This window comes from Aphelocoma coerulescens, chromosome 9, assembly GCF_041296385.1.
Source record: "Aphelocoma coerulescens isolate FSJ_1873_10779 chromosome 9, UR_Acoe_1.0, whole genome shotgun sequence".
NCBI classification, from domain to species: Eukaryota; Metazoa; Chordata; class Aves; order Passeriformes; family Corvidae; genus Aphelocoma; species Aphelocoma coerulescens.
The window spans coordinates 889,299-902,461 of NC_091023.1; the positions used below are offsets into that span (position 1 = coordinate 889,299).

The window sequence follows — 13,163 nt, forward strand, 5'->3', positions numbered from 1 at the left end:
CAGGTTGGGTTGTTGCCGACAGTGGCGCTGGCGGCCGTGTGCCGGGTGCGGGGGGCATTGGGGCAGGGCAGGAAGGCGCTGGTGTGTGCTGGAGAGCGCTGCTGTGGGGCTGAGGGGTGCCTACGGCCATACCACCCTGAGAACGCCCGATCTCGTCTGATCTCGGAAGCTAAGCAGGGTCGGGCCCGGTTAGTACTTGGATGGGAGACCGCCTGGGAATACCGGGTGCTGTAGGCTTCTTTTGCTGGGTCCTGGGCTCTGGGCCAGAGGTGCCTTGTTTTGCTTGGGCAGCGGTGCCAAGGAGCTCAAGGGCGAGGGTGGCTCATGGGGCTTGCATGGCTTGCGTGGCTCTGGGTCCGGCTGCAGGTTCTGTTGTTTCCGAGGTCAGGGCAGAGCTGGTGGCCATGACTGTTAGTCCTCGCATAGTTGGCGTGGCTGGAAAAGCTTGAGTGGCTTGTATGGCTCTGGGTCTGGCTGCAGGTTGGGTTGTTGCCGACAGTGGCGCTGGCGGCCGTGTGCCGGGTGCGGGGGGCATTGGGGCAGGGCAGGAAGGCGCTGGTGTGTGCTGGAGAGCGCTGCTGTGGGGCTGAGGGGTGCCTACGGCCATACCACCCTGAGAACGCCCGATCTCGTCTGATCTCGGAAGCTAAGCAGGGTCGGGCCCGGTTAGTACTTGGATGGGAGACCGCCTGGGAATACCGGGTGCTGTAGGCTTCTTTTGCTGGGTCCTGGGCTCTGGGCCAGAGGTGCCTTGTTTTGCTTGGGCAGCGGTGCCAAGGAGCTCAAGGGCGAGGGTGGCTCATGGGGCTTGCATGGCTTGCGTGGCTCTGGGTCCGGCTGCAGGTTCTGTTGCTGCCGAGGGCAGGGCAGAGCTGGTGGCCATGACTGTTAGTCCTCACATAGTTGGCGTGGCTGGAAAAGCTTGAGTGGCTTGTGTGGTGTTCGGTCTGGCTGCAGGTTGGGTTGTTGCCGACAGTGGCGCTGGCGGCCGTGTGCCGGGTGCGGGGGGCATTGGGGCAGGGCAGGAAGGCGCTGGTGTGTGCTGGAGAGCGCTGCTGTGGGGCTGAGGGGTGCCTACGGCCATACCACCCTGAGAACGCCCGATCTCGTCTGATCTCGGAAGCTAAGCAGGGTCGGGCCCGGTTAGTACTTGGATGGGAGACCGCCTGGGAATACCGGGTGCTGTAGGCTTCTTTTGCTGGGTCCTGGGCTCTGGGCCAGAGGTGCCTTGTTTTGCTTGGGCAGCGGTGCCAAGGAGCACAAGGGCGAGGGTGGCTCATGGGGCTTGCATGGCTTGCGTGGCTCTGGATCTGGCTGCAGGTTCCCTTGTTTCCGAGGGCAGGGAAGAGCTGGTGGCCATGACTGTTAGTCCTCGCATAGTTGGCGTGGCGGGAAAAGCTTGAGTGGCTTGTATGGCTCTGGGTCTGGCTGCAGGTTGGGTTGTTGCCGACAGTGGCGCTGGCGGCCGTGTGCCGGGTGCGGGGGGCATTGGGGCAGGGCAGGAAGGCGCTGGTGTGTGCTGGAGAGCGCTGCTGTGGGGCTGAGGGGTGCCTACGGCCATACCACCCTGAGAACGCCCGATCTCGTCTGATCTCGGAAGCTAAGCAGGGTCGGGCCCGGTTAGTACTTGGATGGGAGACCGCCTGGGAATACCGGGTGCTGTAGGCTTCTTTTGCTGGGTCCTGGGCTCTGGGCCAGAGGTGCCTTGTTTTGCTTGGGCAGCGGTGCCAAGGAGCACAAGGGGGAGGGTGGCTCATGGGGCTTGCATGGCTTGCGTGGCTCTGGGTCCGGCTGCAGGTTCTGTTGTTGCCGAGGGCAGGGCAGAGCTGGTGGCCATGACTGTTAGTCCTCGCATAGTTGGCGTGGCTGGAAAAGCTTGAGTGGCTTGTGTGGTGCTCGGTCTGGCTGCAGGTTGGGTTGTTGCCGACAGTGGCGCTGGCGGCCGTGTGCCGGGAGCGGGGGGCATTGGGGCAGGGCAGGAAGGCGCTGGTGTGTGCTGGAGAGCGCTGCTGTGGGGCTGAGGGGTGCCTACGGCCATACCACCCTGAGAACGCCCGATCTCGTCTGATCTCGGAAGCTAAGCAGGGTCGGGCCCGGTTAGTACTTGGATGGGAGACCGCCTGGGAATACTGGGTGCTGTAGGCTTCTTTTGCTGGGTCCTGGGCTCTGGGCCAGAGGTGCCTTGTTTTGCTTGGGCAGCGGTGCCAAGGAGCACAAGGGCGAGGGTGGCTCATGGGGCTTGCATGGCTTGCGTGGCTCTGGATCTGGCTGCAGGTTCCCTTGTTTCCGAGGGCAGGGAAGAGCTGGTGGCCATGACTGTTAGTCCTCGCATAGTTGGCGTGGCGGGAAAAGCTTGAGTGGCTTGTATGGCTCTGGGTCTGGCTGCAGGTTGGGTTGTTGCTGACAGTGGCGCTGGCGGCCGTGTGCCGGGTGCAGGGGGCATTGGGGCAGGGCAGGAAGGCGCTGGTGTGTGCTGGAGAGCGCTGCTGTGGGGCTGAGGGGTGCCTACGGCCATACCACCCTGAGAACGCCCGATCTCGTCTGATCTCGGAAGCTAAGCAGGGTCGGGCCCGGTTAGTACTTGGATGGGAGACCGCCTGGGAATACCGGGTGCTGTAGGCTTCTTTTGCTGGGTCCTGGGCTCTGGGCCAGAGGTGCCTTGTTTTGCTTGGGCAGCGGTGCCAAGGAGCACAAGGGCGAGGGTGGCTCATGGGGCTTGCATGGCTTGTGTGGCTCTGGGTCCGGCTGCAGGTTCTGTTGTTGCTGAGGGCAGGGCAGAGCTGGTGGCCATGACTGTTAGTCCTCACATAGTTGGCGTGGCTGGAAAAGCTTGAGTGGCTTGTATGGCTCTGGGTCTGGCTGCAGGTTGGGTTGTTGCCGACAGTGGCGCTGGCGGCCGTGTGCCGGGTGCAGGGGGCATTGGGGCAGGGCAGGAAGGCGCTGGTGTGTGCTGGAGAGCGCTGCTGTGGGGCTGAGGGGTGCCTACGGCCATACCACCCTGAGAACGCCCGATCTCGTCTGATCTCGGAAGCTAAGCAGGGTCGGGCCCGGTTAGTACTTGGATGGGAGACCGCCTGGGAATACCGGGTGCTGTAGGCTTCTTTTGCTGGGTCCTGGGCTCTGGGCCAGAGGTGCCTTGTTTTGCTTGGGCAGCGGTGCCAAGGAGCACAAGGGGGAGGGTGGCTCATGGGGCTTGCATGGCTTGCGTGGCTCTGGGTCCGGCTGCAGGTTCTGTTGTTGCCGAGGGCAGGGCAGAGCTGGTGGCCATGACTGTTAGTCCTCGCATAGTTGGCGTGGCTGGAAAAGCTTGAGTGGCTTGTGTGGTGCTCGGTCTGGCTGCAGGTTGGGTTGTTGCCGACAGTGGCGCTGGCGGCCGTGTGCCGGGAGCGGGGGGCATTGGGGCAGGGCAGGAAGGCGCTGGTGTGTGCTGGAGAGCGCTGCTGTGGGGCTGAGGGGTGCCTACGGCCATACCACCCTGAGAACGCCCGATCTCGTCTGATCTCGGAAGCTAAGCAGGGTCGGGCCCGGTTAGTACTTGGATGGGAGACCGCCTGGGAATACTGGGTGCTGTAGGCTTCTTTTGCTGGGTCCTGGGCTCTGGGCCAGAGGTGCCTTGTTTTGCTTGGGCAGCGGTGCCAAGGAGCACAAGGGCGAGGGTGGCTCATGGGGCTTGCATGGCTTGCGTGGCTCTGGATCTGGCTGCAGGTTCCCTTGTTTCCGAGGGCAGGGAAGAGCTGGTGGCCATGACTGTTAGTCCTCGCATAGTTGGCGTGGCGGGAAAAGCTTGAGTGGCTTGTATGGCTCTGGGTCTGGCTGCAGGTTGGGTTGTTGCCGACAGTGGCGCTGGCGGCCGTGTGCCGGGTGCAGGGGGCATTGGGGCAGGGCAGGAAGGCGCTGGTGTGTGCTGGAGAGGGCTGCTGTGGGGCTGAGGGGTGCCTACGGCCATACCACCCTGAGAACGCCCGATCTCGTCTGATCTCGGAAGCTAAGCAGGGTCGGGCCCGGTTAGTACTTGGATGGGAGACCGCCTGGGAATACCGGGTGCTGTAGGCTTCTTTTGCTGGGTCCTGGGCTCTGGGCCAGAGGTGCCTTGTTTTGCTTGGGCAGCCATTCCAAGGGGCACAAGGGCGAGGGTGGCTCATGGGGCTTGCATGGCTTGCGTGGCTCTGGATCTGGCTGAGGTTCCCTTGTTTCCGAGGGCAGGGAAGAGCTGGTGGCCATGACTGTTAGTCCTCGCATAGTTGGCGTGGCTGGAAAAGCTTGAGTGGCTTGTATGGCTCTGGGTCCGGCTGCAGGTTGGGTTGTTGCTGAGGGCAGGGCAGAGCTGGTGGCCATGACTGTTAGTCCTCACATAGTTGGCGTGGCTGGAAAAGCTTGAGTGGCTTGTATGGCTCTGGGTCTGGCTGCAGGTTGGGTTGTTGCCGACAGTGGCGCTGGCGGCCGTGTGCCGGGTGCAGGGGGCATTGGGGCAGGGCAGGAAGGCGCTGGTGTGTGCTGGAGAGCGCTGCTGTGGGGCTGAGGGGTGCCTACGGCCATACCACCCTGAGAACGCCCGATCTCGTCTGATCTCGGAAGCTAAGCAGGGTCGGGCCCGGTTAGTACTTGGATGGGAGACCGCCTGGGAATACCGGGTGCTGTAGGCTTCTTTTGCTGGGTCCTGGGCTCTGGGCCAGAGGTGCCTTGTTTTGCTTGGGCAGCGGTGCCAAGGAGCTCAAGGGCGAGGGTGGCTCATGGGGCTTGCATGGCTTGCGTGGCTCTGGGTCCGGCTGCAGGTTCTGTTGTTGCCGAGGGCAGGGCAGAGCTGGTGGCCATGACTGTTAGTCCTCGCATAGTTGGCGTGGCTGGAAAAGCTTGAGTGGCTTGTGTGGTGCTCGGTCTGGCTGCAGGTTGGGTTGTTGCCGACAGTGGTGCTGGCGGCCGTGTGCCGGGTGCAGGGGGCATTGGGGCAGGGCAGGAAGGCGCTGGTGTGTGCTGGAGAGCGCTGCTGTGGGGCTGAGGGGTGCCTACGGCCATACCACCCTGAGAACGCCCGATCTCGTCTGATCTCGGAAGCTAAGCAGGGTCGGGCCCGGTTTGTACTTGGATGGGAGACCGCCTGGGAATACTGGGTGCTGTAGGCTTCTTTTGCTGGGCCCTGGGCTCTGGGCCAGAGGTGCCTTGTTTTGCTTGGGCAGCGGTGCCAAGGAGCACAAGGGCGAGGGTGGCTCATGGGGCTTGCATGGCTTGCGTGGCTCTGGATCTGGCTGCAGGTTCCCTTGTTTCCGAGGGCAGGGAAGAGCTGGTGGCCATGACTGTTAGTCCTCGCATAGTTGGCGTGGCGGGAAAAGCTTGAGTGGCTTGTATGGCTCTGGGTCTGGCTGCAGGTTGGGTTGTTGCCGACAGTGGCGCTGGCGGCCGTGTGCCGGGTGCAGGGGGCATTGGGGCAGGGCAGGAAGGCGCTGGTGTGTGCTGGAGAGCGCTGCTGTGGGGCTGAGGGGTGCCTACGGCCATACCACCCTGAGAACGCCCGATCTCGTCTGATCTCGGAAGCTAAGCAGGGTCGGGCCCGGTTAGTACTTGGATGGGAGACCGCCTGGGAATACCGGGTGCTGTAGGCTTCTTTTGCTGGGTCCTGGGCTCTGGGCCAGAGGTGCCTTGTTTTGCTTGGGCAGCCATTCCAAGGGGCACAAGGGCGAGGCCAACAGTGGCCGTGGCTCGCGTGGCTCAGAGGGATTGCATGGCTGCGGTGGCTTGTGTGGCTTGTCTGGTTCTGGGTCTTTGGAACAAGGTGCCTTGTTCCTGGCTGCAGGTTCCGTTGTTGCCGAGGGCAGGGCAGAGCTGGTGGCCATGACTGTTAGTCCTCGCATAGTTGGCGTGGCTGGAAAAGCTTGAGTGGCTTGTATGGCTCTGGATCTGGCTGCAGGTTCCATTGTTGCGGAGGGCAGAGCTGGTGGCCATGACTGTTGATGCTCATGAAGCTTGTGTGGCCGGCGTGGCTTATGTGGCTTGTGTGGCTCTGGGTCCGACTGCAGGTTCTGTTGTTGCCGAGGGCAGGGCAGAGCTGGTGGCCATGACTGTTAGTCCTCACATAGTTGGCGTGGCTGGAAAAGCTCGAGTGGCTTGTATGGCTCTGGGTCTGGCTGCAGGTTGGGTTGTTGCCGACAGTGGCGCTGGCGGCCGTGTGCCGGGTGCGAGGAGCATTGGGGCAGGGCAGGAAGGCGCTGGTGTGTGCTGGAGAGCGCTGCTGTGGGGCTGAGGGGTGCCTACGGCCATACCACCCTGAGAACGCCCGATCTCGTCTGATCTCGGAAGCTAAGCAGGGTCGGGCCCGGTTAGTACTTGGATGGGAGACCGCCTGGGAATACCGGGTGCTGTAGGCTTCTTTTGCTGGGTCCTGGGCTCTGGGCCAGAGGTGCCTTGTTTTGCTTGGGCAGCGGTGCCAAGGAGCTCAAGGGCGAGGGTGGCTCATGGGGCTTGCATGGCTTGTGTGGCTCTGGGTCCGGCTGCAGGTTCTGTTGTTGCCGAGGGCAGGGCAGAGCTGGTGGCCATGACTGTTAGTCCTCACATAGTTGGCGTGGCTGGAAAAGCTTGAGTGGCTTGTATGGCTCTGGGTCTGGCTGCAGGTTGGGTTGTTGCCGACAGTGGCGCTGGCGGCCGTGTGCCGGGTGCAGGGGGCATTGGGGCAGGGCAGGAAGGCGCTGGTGTGTGCTGGAGAGCGCTGCTGTGGGGCTGAGGCGTGCCTACGGCCATACCACCCTGAGAACGCCCGATCTCGTCTGATCTCGGAAGCTAAGCAGGGTCGGGCCCGGTTAGTACTTGGATGGGAGACCGCCTGGGAATACCGGGTGCTGTAGGCTTCTTTTGCTGGGTCCTGGGCTCTGGGCCAGAGGTGCCTTGTTTTGCTTGGGCAGCCATTCCAAGGGGCACAAGGGTGAGGCCAACAGTGGCCGTGGCTCGCGTGGCTCAGAGGGATTGCATGGCTGCGGTGGCTTGTGTGGCTTGTCTGGTTCTGGGTCTTTGGAACAAGGTGCCTTGTTCCTGGCTGCAGGTTCCGTTGTTGCCGAGGGCAGGGCAGAGCTGGTGGCCATGACTGTTAGTCCTCGCATAGTTGGCGTGGCTGGAAAAGCTTGAGTGGCTTGTATGGCTCTGGATCTGGCTGCAGGTTCCATTGTTGCGGAGGGCAGAGCTGGTGGCCATGACTGTTGATGCTCATGAAGCTTGCGTGGCCGGCGTGGCTTATGTGGCTTGTGTGGCTCTGGGTCCGGCTGCAGGTTCCGTTGTTTCCGAGGGCAGGGAAGAGCTGGTGGCCATGACTGTTAGTCCTCACATAGTTGGCGTGGCGGGAAAAGCTTGAGTGGCTTGTATGGCTCTGGGTCTGGCTGCAGGTTGGGTTGTTGCCGACAGTGGCGCTGGCGGCCGTGTGCCGGGTGCGGGGGGCATTGGGGCAGGGCAGGAAGGCGCTGGTGTGTGCTGGAGAGCGCTGCTGTGGGGCTGAGGGGTGCCTACGGCCATACCACCCTGAGAACGCCCGATCTCGTCTGATCTCGGAAGCTAAGCAGGGTCGGGCCCGGTTAGTACTTGGATGGGAGACCGCCTGGGAATACCGGGTGCTGTAGGCTTCTTTTGCTGGGTCCTGGGCTCTGGGCCAGAGGTGCCTTGTTTTGCTTGGGCAGCGGTGCCAAGGAGCTCAAGGGCGAGGGTGGCTCATGGGGCTTGCATGGCTTGCGTGGCTCTGGGTCCGGCTGCAGGTTCTGTTGTTGCCGAGGGCAGGGCAGAGCTGGTGGCCATGACTGTTAGTCCTCGCATAGTTGGCGTGGCTGGAAAAGCTTGAGTGGCTTGTGTGGTGCTCGGTCTGGCTGCAGGTTGGGTTGTTGCCGACAGTGGCGCTGGCGGCCGTGTGCCGGGTGCAGGGGGCATTGGGGCAGGGCAGGAAGGCGCTGGTGTGTGCTGGAGAGCGCTGCTGTGGGGCTGAGGGGTGCCTACGGCCATACCACCCTGAGAACGCCCGATCTCGTCTGATCTCGGAAGCTAAGCAGGGTCGGGCCTGGTTTGTACTTGGATGGGAGACCGCCTGGGAATACTGGGTGCTGTAGGCTTCTTTTGCTGGGCCCTGGGCTCTGGGCCAGAGGTGCCTTGTTTTGCTTGGGCAGCGGTGCCAAGGAGCACAAGGGGGAGGGTGGCTCATGGGGCTTGCATGGCTTGCGTGGCTCTGGATCTGGCTGCAGGTTCCCTTGTTTCCGAGGGCAGGGAAGAGCTGGTGGCCATGACTGTTAGTCCTCGCATAGTTGGCGTGGCTGGAAAAGCTTGAGTGGCTTGTGTGGTGTTCGGTCTGGCGACAGGTTGGGTTGTTGCCGACAGTGGCGCTGGCGGCCGTGTGCCGGGTGCGGGGGGCATTGGGGCAGGGCAGGAAGGCGCTGGTGTGTGCTGGAGAGCGCTGCTGTGGGGCTGAGGGGTGCCTACGGCCATACCACCCTGAGAACGCCCGATCTCGTCTGATCTCGGAAGCTAAGCAGGGTCGGGCCCGGTTAGTACTTGGATGGGAGACCGCCTGGGAATACCGGGTGCTGTAGGCTTCTTTTGCTGGGTCCTGGGCTCTGGGCCAGAGGTGCCTTGTTTTGCTTGGGCAGCGGTGCCAAGGAGCACAAGGGGAGGGTGGCTCATGGGGCTTGCATGGCTTGCGTGGCTCTGGATCTGGCTGCAGGTTCCCTTGTTTCCGAGGGCAGGGAAGAGCTGGTGGCCATGACTGTTAGTCCTCGCATAGTTGGCGTGGCGGGAAAAGCTTGAGTGGCTTGTATGGCTCTGGGTCTGGCTGCAGGTTGGGTTGTTGCCGACAGTGGCGCTGGCGGCCGTGTGCCGGGTGCAGGGGGCATTGGGGCAGGGCAGGAAGGCGCTGGTGTGTGCTGGAGAGCGCTGCTGTGGGGCTGAGGGGTGCCTACGGCCATACCACCCCGAGAACGCCCGATCTCGTCTGATCTCGGAAGCTAAGCAGGGTCGGGCCCGGTTAGTACTTGGATGGGAGACCGCCTGGGAATACCGGGTGCTGTAGGCTTCTTTTGCTGGGTCCTGGGCTCTGGGCCAGAGGTGCCTTGTTTTGCTTGGGCAGCGGTGCCAAGGAGCACAAGGGCGAGGGTGGCTCATGGGGCTTGCATGGCTTGTGTGGCTCTGGGTCCGGCTGCAGGTTCTGTTGTTGCCGAGGGCAGGGCAGAGCTGGTGGCCATGACTGTTAGTCCTCACATAGTTGGCGTGGCTGGAAAAGCTTGAGTGGCTTGTATGGCTCTGGGTCTGGCTGCAGGTTGGGTTGTTGCCGACAGTGGCGCTGGCGGCCGTGTGCCAGGTGCAGGGGGCATTGGGGCAGGGCAGGAAGGCGCTGGTGTGTGCTGGAGAGCGCTGCTGTGGGGCTGAGGGGTGCCTACGGCCATACCACCCTGAGAACGCCCGATCTCGTCTGATCTCGGAAGCTAAGCAGGGTCGGGCCCGGTTAGTACTTGGATGGGAGACCGCCTGGGAATACCGGGTGCTGTAGGCTTCTTTTGCTGGGTCCTGGGCTCTGGGCCAGAGGTGCCTTGTTTTGCTTGGGCAGCGGTGCCAAGGAGCTAAAGGGCGAGGGTGGCTCATGGGGCTTGCATGGCTTGCGTGGCTCTGGGTCCGGCTGCAGGTTCTGTTGTTGCCGAGGGCAGGGCAGAGCTGGTGGCCATGACTGTTAGTCCTCGCATAGTTGGCGTGGCTGGAAAAGCTTGAGTGGCTTGTGTGGTGCTCGGTCTGGCTGCAGGTTGGGTTGTTGCCGACAGTGGCGCTGGCGGCCGTGTGCCGGGAGCGGGGGGCATTGGGGCAGGGCAGGAAGGCGCTGGTGTGTGCTGGAGAGCGCTGCTGTGGGGCTGAGGGGTGCCTACGGCCATACCACCCTGAGAACGCCCGATCTCGTCTGATCTCGGAAGCTAAGCAGGGTCGGGCCCGGTTAGTATTTGGATGGGAGACCGCCTGGGAATACCGGGTGCTGTAGGCTTCTTTTGCTGGGTCCTGGGCTCTGGGCCAGAGGTGCCTTGTTTTGCTTGGGCAGCCATTCCAAGGGGCACAAGGGCGAGGCCAACAGTGGCCGTGGCTCGCGTGGCTCAGAGGGATTGCATGGCTGCGGTGGCTTGTGTGGCTTGTCTGGTTCTGGGTCTTTGGAACAAGGTGCCTTGTTCCTGGCTGCAGGTTCCATTGTTGCCGAGGGCGGAGATGGTGGCCATGACTGGTGATGTGCCTTGTGTGGCTTGTGTGGCTCTGGATCTGGCTGCAGGTTCCATTGTTGCGGAGGGCAGAGCTGGTGGCCATGACTGTTGATGCTCATGAAGCTTGCGTGGCTTATGTGGCTTGTGTGGCTCTGGATCTGGCTGCAGGTTCCGTTTTTGCCAAGGGCAGGGCAGAGCTGGTGGCCATGACTGTTAGTCCTCGCATAGTTGGCGTGGCTGGAAAAGCTTGAGTGGCTTGTATGGCTCTGGGTCTGGCTGCAGGTTGGGTTGTTGCCGACAGTGGCGCTGGCGGCCGTGTGCCGGGTGCGGGGGGCATTGGGGCAGGGCAGGAAGGCGCTGGTGTGTGCTGGAGAGCGCTGCTGTGGGGCTGAGGGGTGCCTACGGCCATACCACCCTGAGAACGCCCGATCTCGTCTGATCTCGGAAGCTAAGCAGGGTCGGGCCCGGTTAGTACTTGGATGGGAGACCGCCTGGGAATACCGGGTGCTGTAGGCTTCTTTTGCTGGGTCCTGGGCTCTGGGCCAGAGGTGCCTTGTTTTGCTTGGGCAGCCATTCCAAGGGGCACAAGGGCGAGGCCAACAGTGGCCGTGGCTCGCGTGGCTCAGAGGGATTGCATGGCTGCGGTGGCTTGTGTGGCTTGTCTTGTTCTGGGTCTTTGGAACAAGGTGCCTTGTTCCTGGCTGCAGGTTCTGTTGTTGCTGAGGGCAGGGCAGAGCTGGTGGCCATGACTGTTAGTCCTCGCATAGTTGGCGTGGCTGGAAAAGCTTGAGTGGCTTGTGTGGTGTTCGGTCTGGCTGCAGGTTGGGTTGCTGCCGACAGTGGCGCTGGCGGCCGTGTGCCGGGTGCGGGGGGCATTGGGGCAGGGCAGGAAGGCGCTGGTGTGTGCTGGAGAGCGCTGCTGTGGGGCTGAGGGGTGCCTACGGCCATACCACCCTGAGAACGCCCGATCTCGTCTGATCTCGGAAGCTAAGCAGGGTCGGGCCCGGTTAGTACTTGGATGGGAGACCGCCTGGGAATACCGGGTGCTGTAGGCTTCTTTTGCTGGGTCCTGGGCTCTGGGCCAGAGGTGCTTTGTTTTGCTTGGGCAGCCATTCCAAGGGGCACAAGGGCGAGGGTGGCTCATGGGGCTTGCATGGCTTGCGTGGCTCTGGATCTGGCTGCAGGTTCCCTTGTTTCCGAGGGCAGGGCAGAGCTGGTGGCCATGACTGTTAGTCCTCACATAGTTGGCGTGGCGGGAAAAGCTTGAGTGGCTTGTATGGCTCTGGGTCTGGCTGCAGGTTGGGTTGTTGCCGACAGTGGCGCTGGCGGCCGTGTGCCGGGTGCGGGGGGCATTGGGGCAGGGCAGGAAGGCGCTGGTGTGTGCTGGAGAGCGCTGCTGTGGGGCTGAGGGGTGCCTACGGCCATACCACCCTGAGAACGCCCGATCTCGTCTGATCTCGGAAGCTAAGCAGGGTCGGGCCCGGTTAGTACTTGGATGGGAGACCGCCTGGGAATACCGGGTGCTGTAGGCTTCTTTTGCTGGGTCCTGGGCTCTGGGCCAGAGGTGCCTTGTTTTGCTTGGGCAGCCATTCCAAGGGGCACAAGGGCGAGGCCAACAGTGGCCGTTGCTCGCGCGGCTCAGAGGGATTGCATGGCTGCGGTGGCTTGTGTGGCTTGTCTGGTTCTGGGTCTTTTGAACAAGGTGCCTTGTTCCTGGCTGCAGGTTCCGTTGTTGCCGAGGGCAGGGCAGAGCTGGTGGCCATGACTGTTAGTCCTCGCATAGTTGGCGTGGCTGGAAAAGCTTGAGTGGCTTGTATGGCTCTGGATCTGGCTGCAGGTTCCATTGTTGCGGAGGCCAGAGTTGGTGGCCATGACTGCTGATGCTCATGAAGCTTGTGTGGCCGGCGTGGCTTATGTGGCTTGTGTGGCTCCTGGTCCGGCTGCAGGTTCTGTTGTTGCCGAGGGCAGGGCAGAGCTGGTGGCCATGACTGTTAGTCCTCACATAGTTGGCGTGGCTGGAAAAGCTTGAGTGGCTTGTGTGGTGTTCGGTCTGGCTGCTGGTTGGGTTGTTGCCGACAGTGGCGCTGGCGGCCGTGTGCCGGGTGCGGGGGGCATTGGGGCAGGGCAGGAAGGCGCTGGTGTGTGCTGGAGAGCGCTGCTGTGGGGCTGAGGGGTGCCTACGGCCATACCACCCTGAGAACGCCCGATCTCGTCTGATCTCGGAAGCTAAGCAGGGTCGGGCCCGGTTAGTACTTGGATGGGAGACCGCCTGGGAATACCGGGTGCTGTAGGCTTCTTTTGCTGGGTCCTGGGCTCTGGGCCAGAGGTGCCTTGTTTTGCTTGGGCAGCGGTGCCAAGGAGCACAAGGGGGAGGGTGGCTCATGGGGCTTGCATGGCTTGCGTGGCTCTGGATCTGGCTGCAGGTTCCCTTGTTTCCGAGGGCAGGGAAGAGCTGGTGGCCATGACTGTTAGTCCTCGCATAGTTGGCGTGGCGGGAAAAGCTTGAGTGGCTTGTATGGCTCTGGGTCTGGCTGCAGGTTGGGTTGTTGCCGACAGTGGCGCTGGCGGCCGTGTGCCGGGTGCGGGGGGCATTGGGGCAGGGCAGGAAGGCGCTGGTGTGTGCTGGAGAGCGCTGCTGTGGGGCTGAGGGGTGCCTACGGCCATACCACCCTGAGAACGCCCGATCTCGTCTGATCTCGGAAGCTAAGCAGGGTCGGGCCCGGTTAGTACTTGGATGGGAGACCGCCTGGGAATACCGGGTGCTGTAGGCTTCTTTTGCTGGGTCCTGGGCTCTGGGCCAGAGGTGCCTTGTTTTGCTTGGGCAGCGGTGCCAAGGAGCTCAAGGGCGAGGGTGGCTCATGGGGCTTGCATGGCTTGCGTGGCTCTGGGTCCGGCTGCAGGTTCTGTTGTTTCCGAGGTCAGGGCAGAGCTGGTGGCCATGACTGTTAGTCCTCGCATAGTTGGCGTGGCTGG

General features: G+C 62.7%; 25 non-coding genes across 25 annotated transcripts; all 25 read left to right on the top strand.

The window, feature by feature from the left end:
• The first annotated feature begins 118 nt into the window (after nucleotides 1-118).
• On the top strand, nucleotides 119-237 carry LOC138115924 (5S ribosomal RNA). The gene has a single exon (XR_011153825.1). It is a non-coding gene; the product is annotated as a 5S ribosomal RNA (ribosomal RNA).
• A 358-nt stretch (nucleotides 238-595) lies between these two features.
• Nucleotides 596-714, top strand: LOC138115925 (5S ribosomal RNA). The gene has a single exon (XR_011153826.1). It is a non-coding gene; the product is annotated as a 5S ribosomal RNA (ribosomal RNA).
• A 358-nt stretch (nucleotides 715-1,072) lies between these two features.
• LOC138115926 (5S ribosomal RNA) lies at nucleotides 1,073-1,191 on the top strand. Its single transcript, XR_011153827.1, has one exon. It is a non-coding gene; the product is annotated as a 5S ribosomal RNA (ribosomal RNA).
• Nucleotides 1,192-1,549: 358 nt separating this feature from the next.
• LOC138115928 (5S ribosomal RNA) lies at nucleotides 1,550-1,668 on the top strand. Its single transcript, XR_011153829.1, has one exon. It is a non-coding gene; the product is annotated as a 5S ribosomal RNA (ribosomal RNA).
• A 358-nt stretch (nucleotides 1,669-2,026) lies between these two features.
• LOC138115406 (5S ribosomal RNA) lies at nucleotides 2,027-2,145 on the top strand. Its single transcript, XR_011153320.1, has one exon. It is a non-coding gene; the product is annotated as a 5S ribosomal RNA (ribosomal RNA).
• Nucleotides 2,146-2,503: 358 nt separating this feature from the next.
• On the top strand, nucleotides 2,504-2,622 carry LOC138115929 (5S ribosomal RNA). The gene has a single exon (XR_011153830.1). It is a non-coding gene; the product is annotated as a 5S ribosomal RNA (ribosomal RNA).
• A 358-nt stretch (nucleotides 2,623-2,980) lies between these two features.
• Nucleotides 2,981-3,099, top strand: LOC138115930 (5S ribosomal RNA). Its single transcript, XR_011153831.1, has one exon. It is a non-coding gene; the product is annotated as a 5S ribosomal RNA (ribosomal RNA).
• A 358-nt stretch (nucleotides 3,100-3,457) lies between these two features.
• On the top strand, nucleotides 3,458-3,576 carry LOC138115407 (5S ribosomal RNA). Its single transcript, XR_011153321.1, has one exon. It is a non-coding gene; the product is annotated as a 5S ribosomal RNA (ribosomal RNA).
• A 358-nt stretch (nucleotides 3,577-3,934) lies between these two features.
• LOC138115931 (5S ribosomal RNA) lies at nucleotides 3,935-4,053 on the top strand. Its single transcript, XR_011153832.1, has one exon. It is a non-coding gene; the product is annotated as a 5S ribosomal RNA (ribosomal RNA).
• A 471-nt stretch (nucleotides 4,054-4,524) lies between these two features.
• On the top strand, nucleotides 4,525-4,643 carry LOC138115932 (5S ribosomal RNA). Its single transcript, XR_011153833.1, has one exon. It is a non-coding gene; the product is annotated as a 5S ribosomal RNA (ribosomal RNA).
• Nucleotides 4,644-5,001: 358 nt separating this feature from the next.
• On the top strand, nucleotides 5,002-5,120 carry LOC138115512 (5S ribosomal RNA). Its single transcript, XR_011153423.1, has one exon. It is a non-coding gene; the product is annotated as a 5S ribosomal RNA (ribosomal RNA).
• A 358-nt stretch (nucleotides 5,121-5,478) lies between these two features.
• On the top strand, nucleotides 5,479-5,597 carry LOC138115933 (5S ribosomal RNA). The gene has a single exon (XR_011153834.1). It is a non-coding gene; the product is annotated as a 5S ribosomal RNA (ribosomal RNA).
• A 643-nt stretch (nucleotides 5,598-6,240) lies between these two features.
• Nucleotides 6,241-6,359, top strand: LOC138115934 (5S ribosomal RNA). The gene has a single exon (XR_011153835.1). It is a non-coding gene; the product is annotated as a 5S ribosomal RNA (ribosomal RNA).
• A 358-nt stretch (nucleotides 6,360-6,717) lies between these two features.
• On the top strand, nucleotides 6,718-6,836 carry LOC138115935 (5S ribosomal RNA). The gene has a single exon (XR_011153836.1). It is a non-coding gene; the product is annotated as a 5S ribosomal RNA (ribosomal RNA).
• A 643-nt stretch (nucleotides 6,837-7,479) lies between these two features.
• On the top strand, nucleotides 7,480-7,598 carry LOC138115937 (5S ribosomal RNA). The gene has a single exon (XR_011153837.1). It is a non-coding gene; the product is annotated as a 5S ribosomal RNA (ribosomal RNA).
• Nucleotides 7,599-7,956: 358 nt separating this feature from the next.
• On the top strand, nucleotides 7,957-8,075 carry LOC138115502 (5S ribosomal RNA). Its single transcript, XR_011153414.1, has one exon. It is a non-coding gene; the product is annotated as a 5S ribosomal RNA (ribosomal RNA).
• A 358-nt stretch (nucleotides 8,076-8,433) lies between these two features.
• On the top strand, nucleotides 8,434-8,552 carry LOC138115938 (5S ribosomal RNA). The gene has a single exon (XR_011153838.1). It is a non-coding gene; the product is annotated as a 5S ribosomal RNA (ribosomal RNA).
• A 357-nt stretch (nucleotides 8,553-8,909) lies between these two features.
• On the top strand, nucleotides 8,910-9,028 carry LOC138115451 (5S ribosomal RNA). Its single transcript, XR_011153364.1, has one exon. It is a non-coding gene; the product is annotated as a 5S ribosomal RNA (ribosomal RNA).
• Nucleotides 9,029-9,386: 358 nt separating this feature from the next.
• LOC138115940 (5S ribosomal RNA) lies at nucleotides 9,387-9,505 on the top strand. The gene has a single exon (XR_011153840.1). It is a non-coding gene; the product is annotated as a 5S ribosomal RNA (ribosomal RNA).
• A 358-nt stretch (nucleotides 9,506-9,863) lies between these two features.
• Nucleotides 9,864-9,982, top strand: LOC138115439 (5S ribosomal RNA). Its single transcript, XR_011153352.1, has one exon. It is a non-coding gene; the product is annotated as a 5S ribosomal RNA (ribosomal RNA).
• Nucleotides 9,983-10,587: 605 nt separating this feature from the next.
• On the top strand, nucleotides 10,588-10,706 carry LOC138115941 (5S ribosomal RNA). Its single transcript, XR_011153841.1, has one exon. It is a non-coding gene; the product is annotated as a 5S ribosomal RNA (ribosomal RNA).
• A 420-nt stretch (nucleotides 10,707-11,126) lies between these two features.
• On the top strand, nucleotides 11,127-11,245 carry LOC138115942 (5S ribosomal RNA). Its single transcript, XR_011153842.1, has one exon. It is a non-coding gene; the product is annotated as a 5S ribosomal RNA (ribosomal RNA).
• A 358-nt stretch (nucleotides 11,246-11,603) lies between these two features.
• On the top strand, nucleotides 11,604-11,722 carry LOC138115943 (5S ribosomal RNA). The gene has a single exon (XR_011153843.1). It is a non-coding gene; the product is annotated as a 5S ribosomal RNA (ribosomal RNA).
• Nucleotides 11,723-12,365: 643 nt separating this feature from the next.
• LOC138115944 (5S ribosomal RNA) lies at nucleotides 12,366-12,484 on the top strand. Its single transcript, XR_011153844.1, has one exon. It is a non-coding gene; the product is annotated as a 5S ribosomal RNA (ribosomal RNA).
• A 358-nt stretch (nucleotides 12,485-12,842) lies between these two features.
• Nucleotides 12,843-12,961, top strand: LOC138115945 (5S ribosomal RNA). Its single transcript, XR_011153845.1, has one exon. It is a non-coding gene; the product is annotated as a 5S ribosomal RNA (ribosomal RNA).
• Nucleotides 12,962-13,163: the final 202 nt, after the last annotated feature.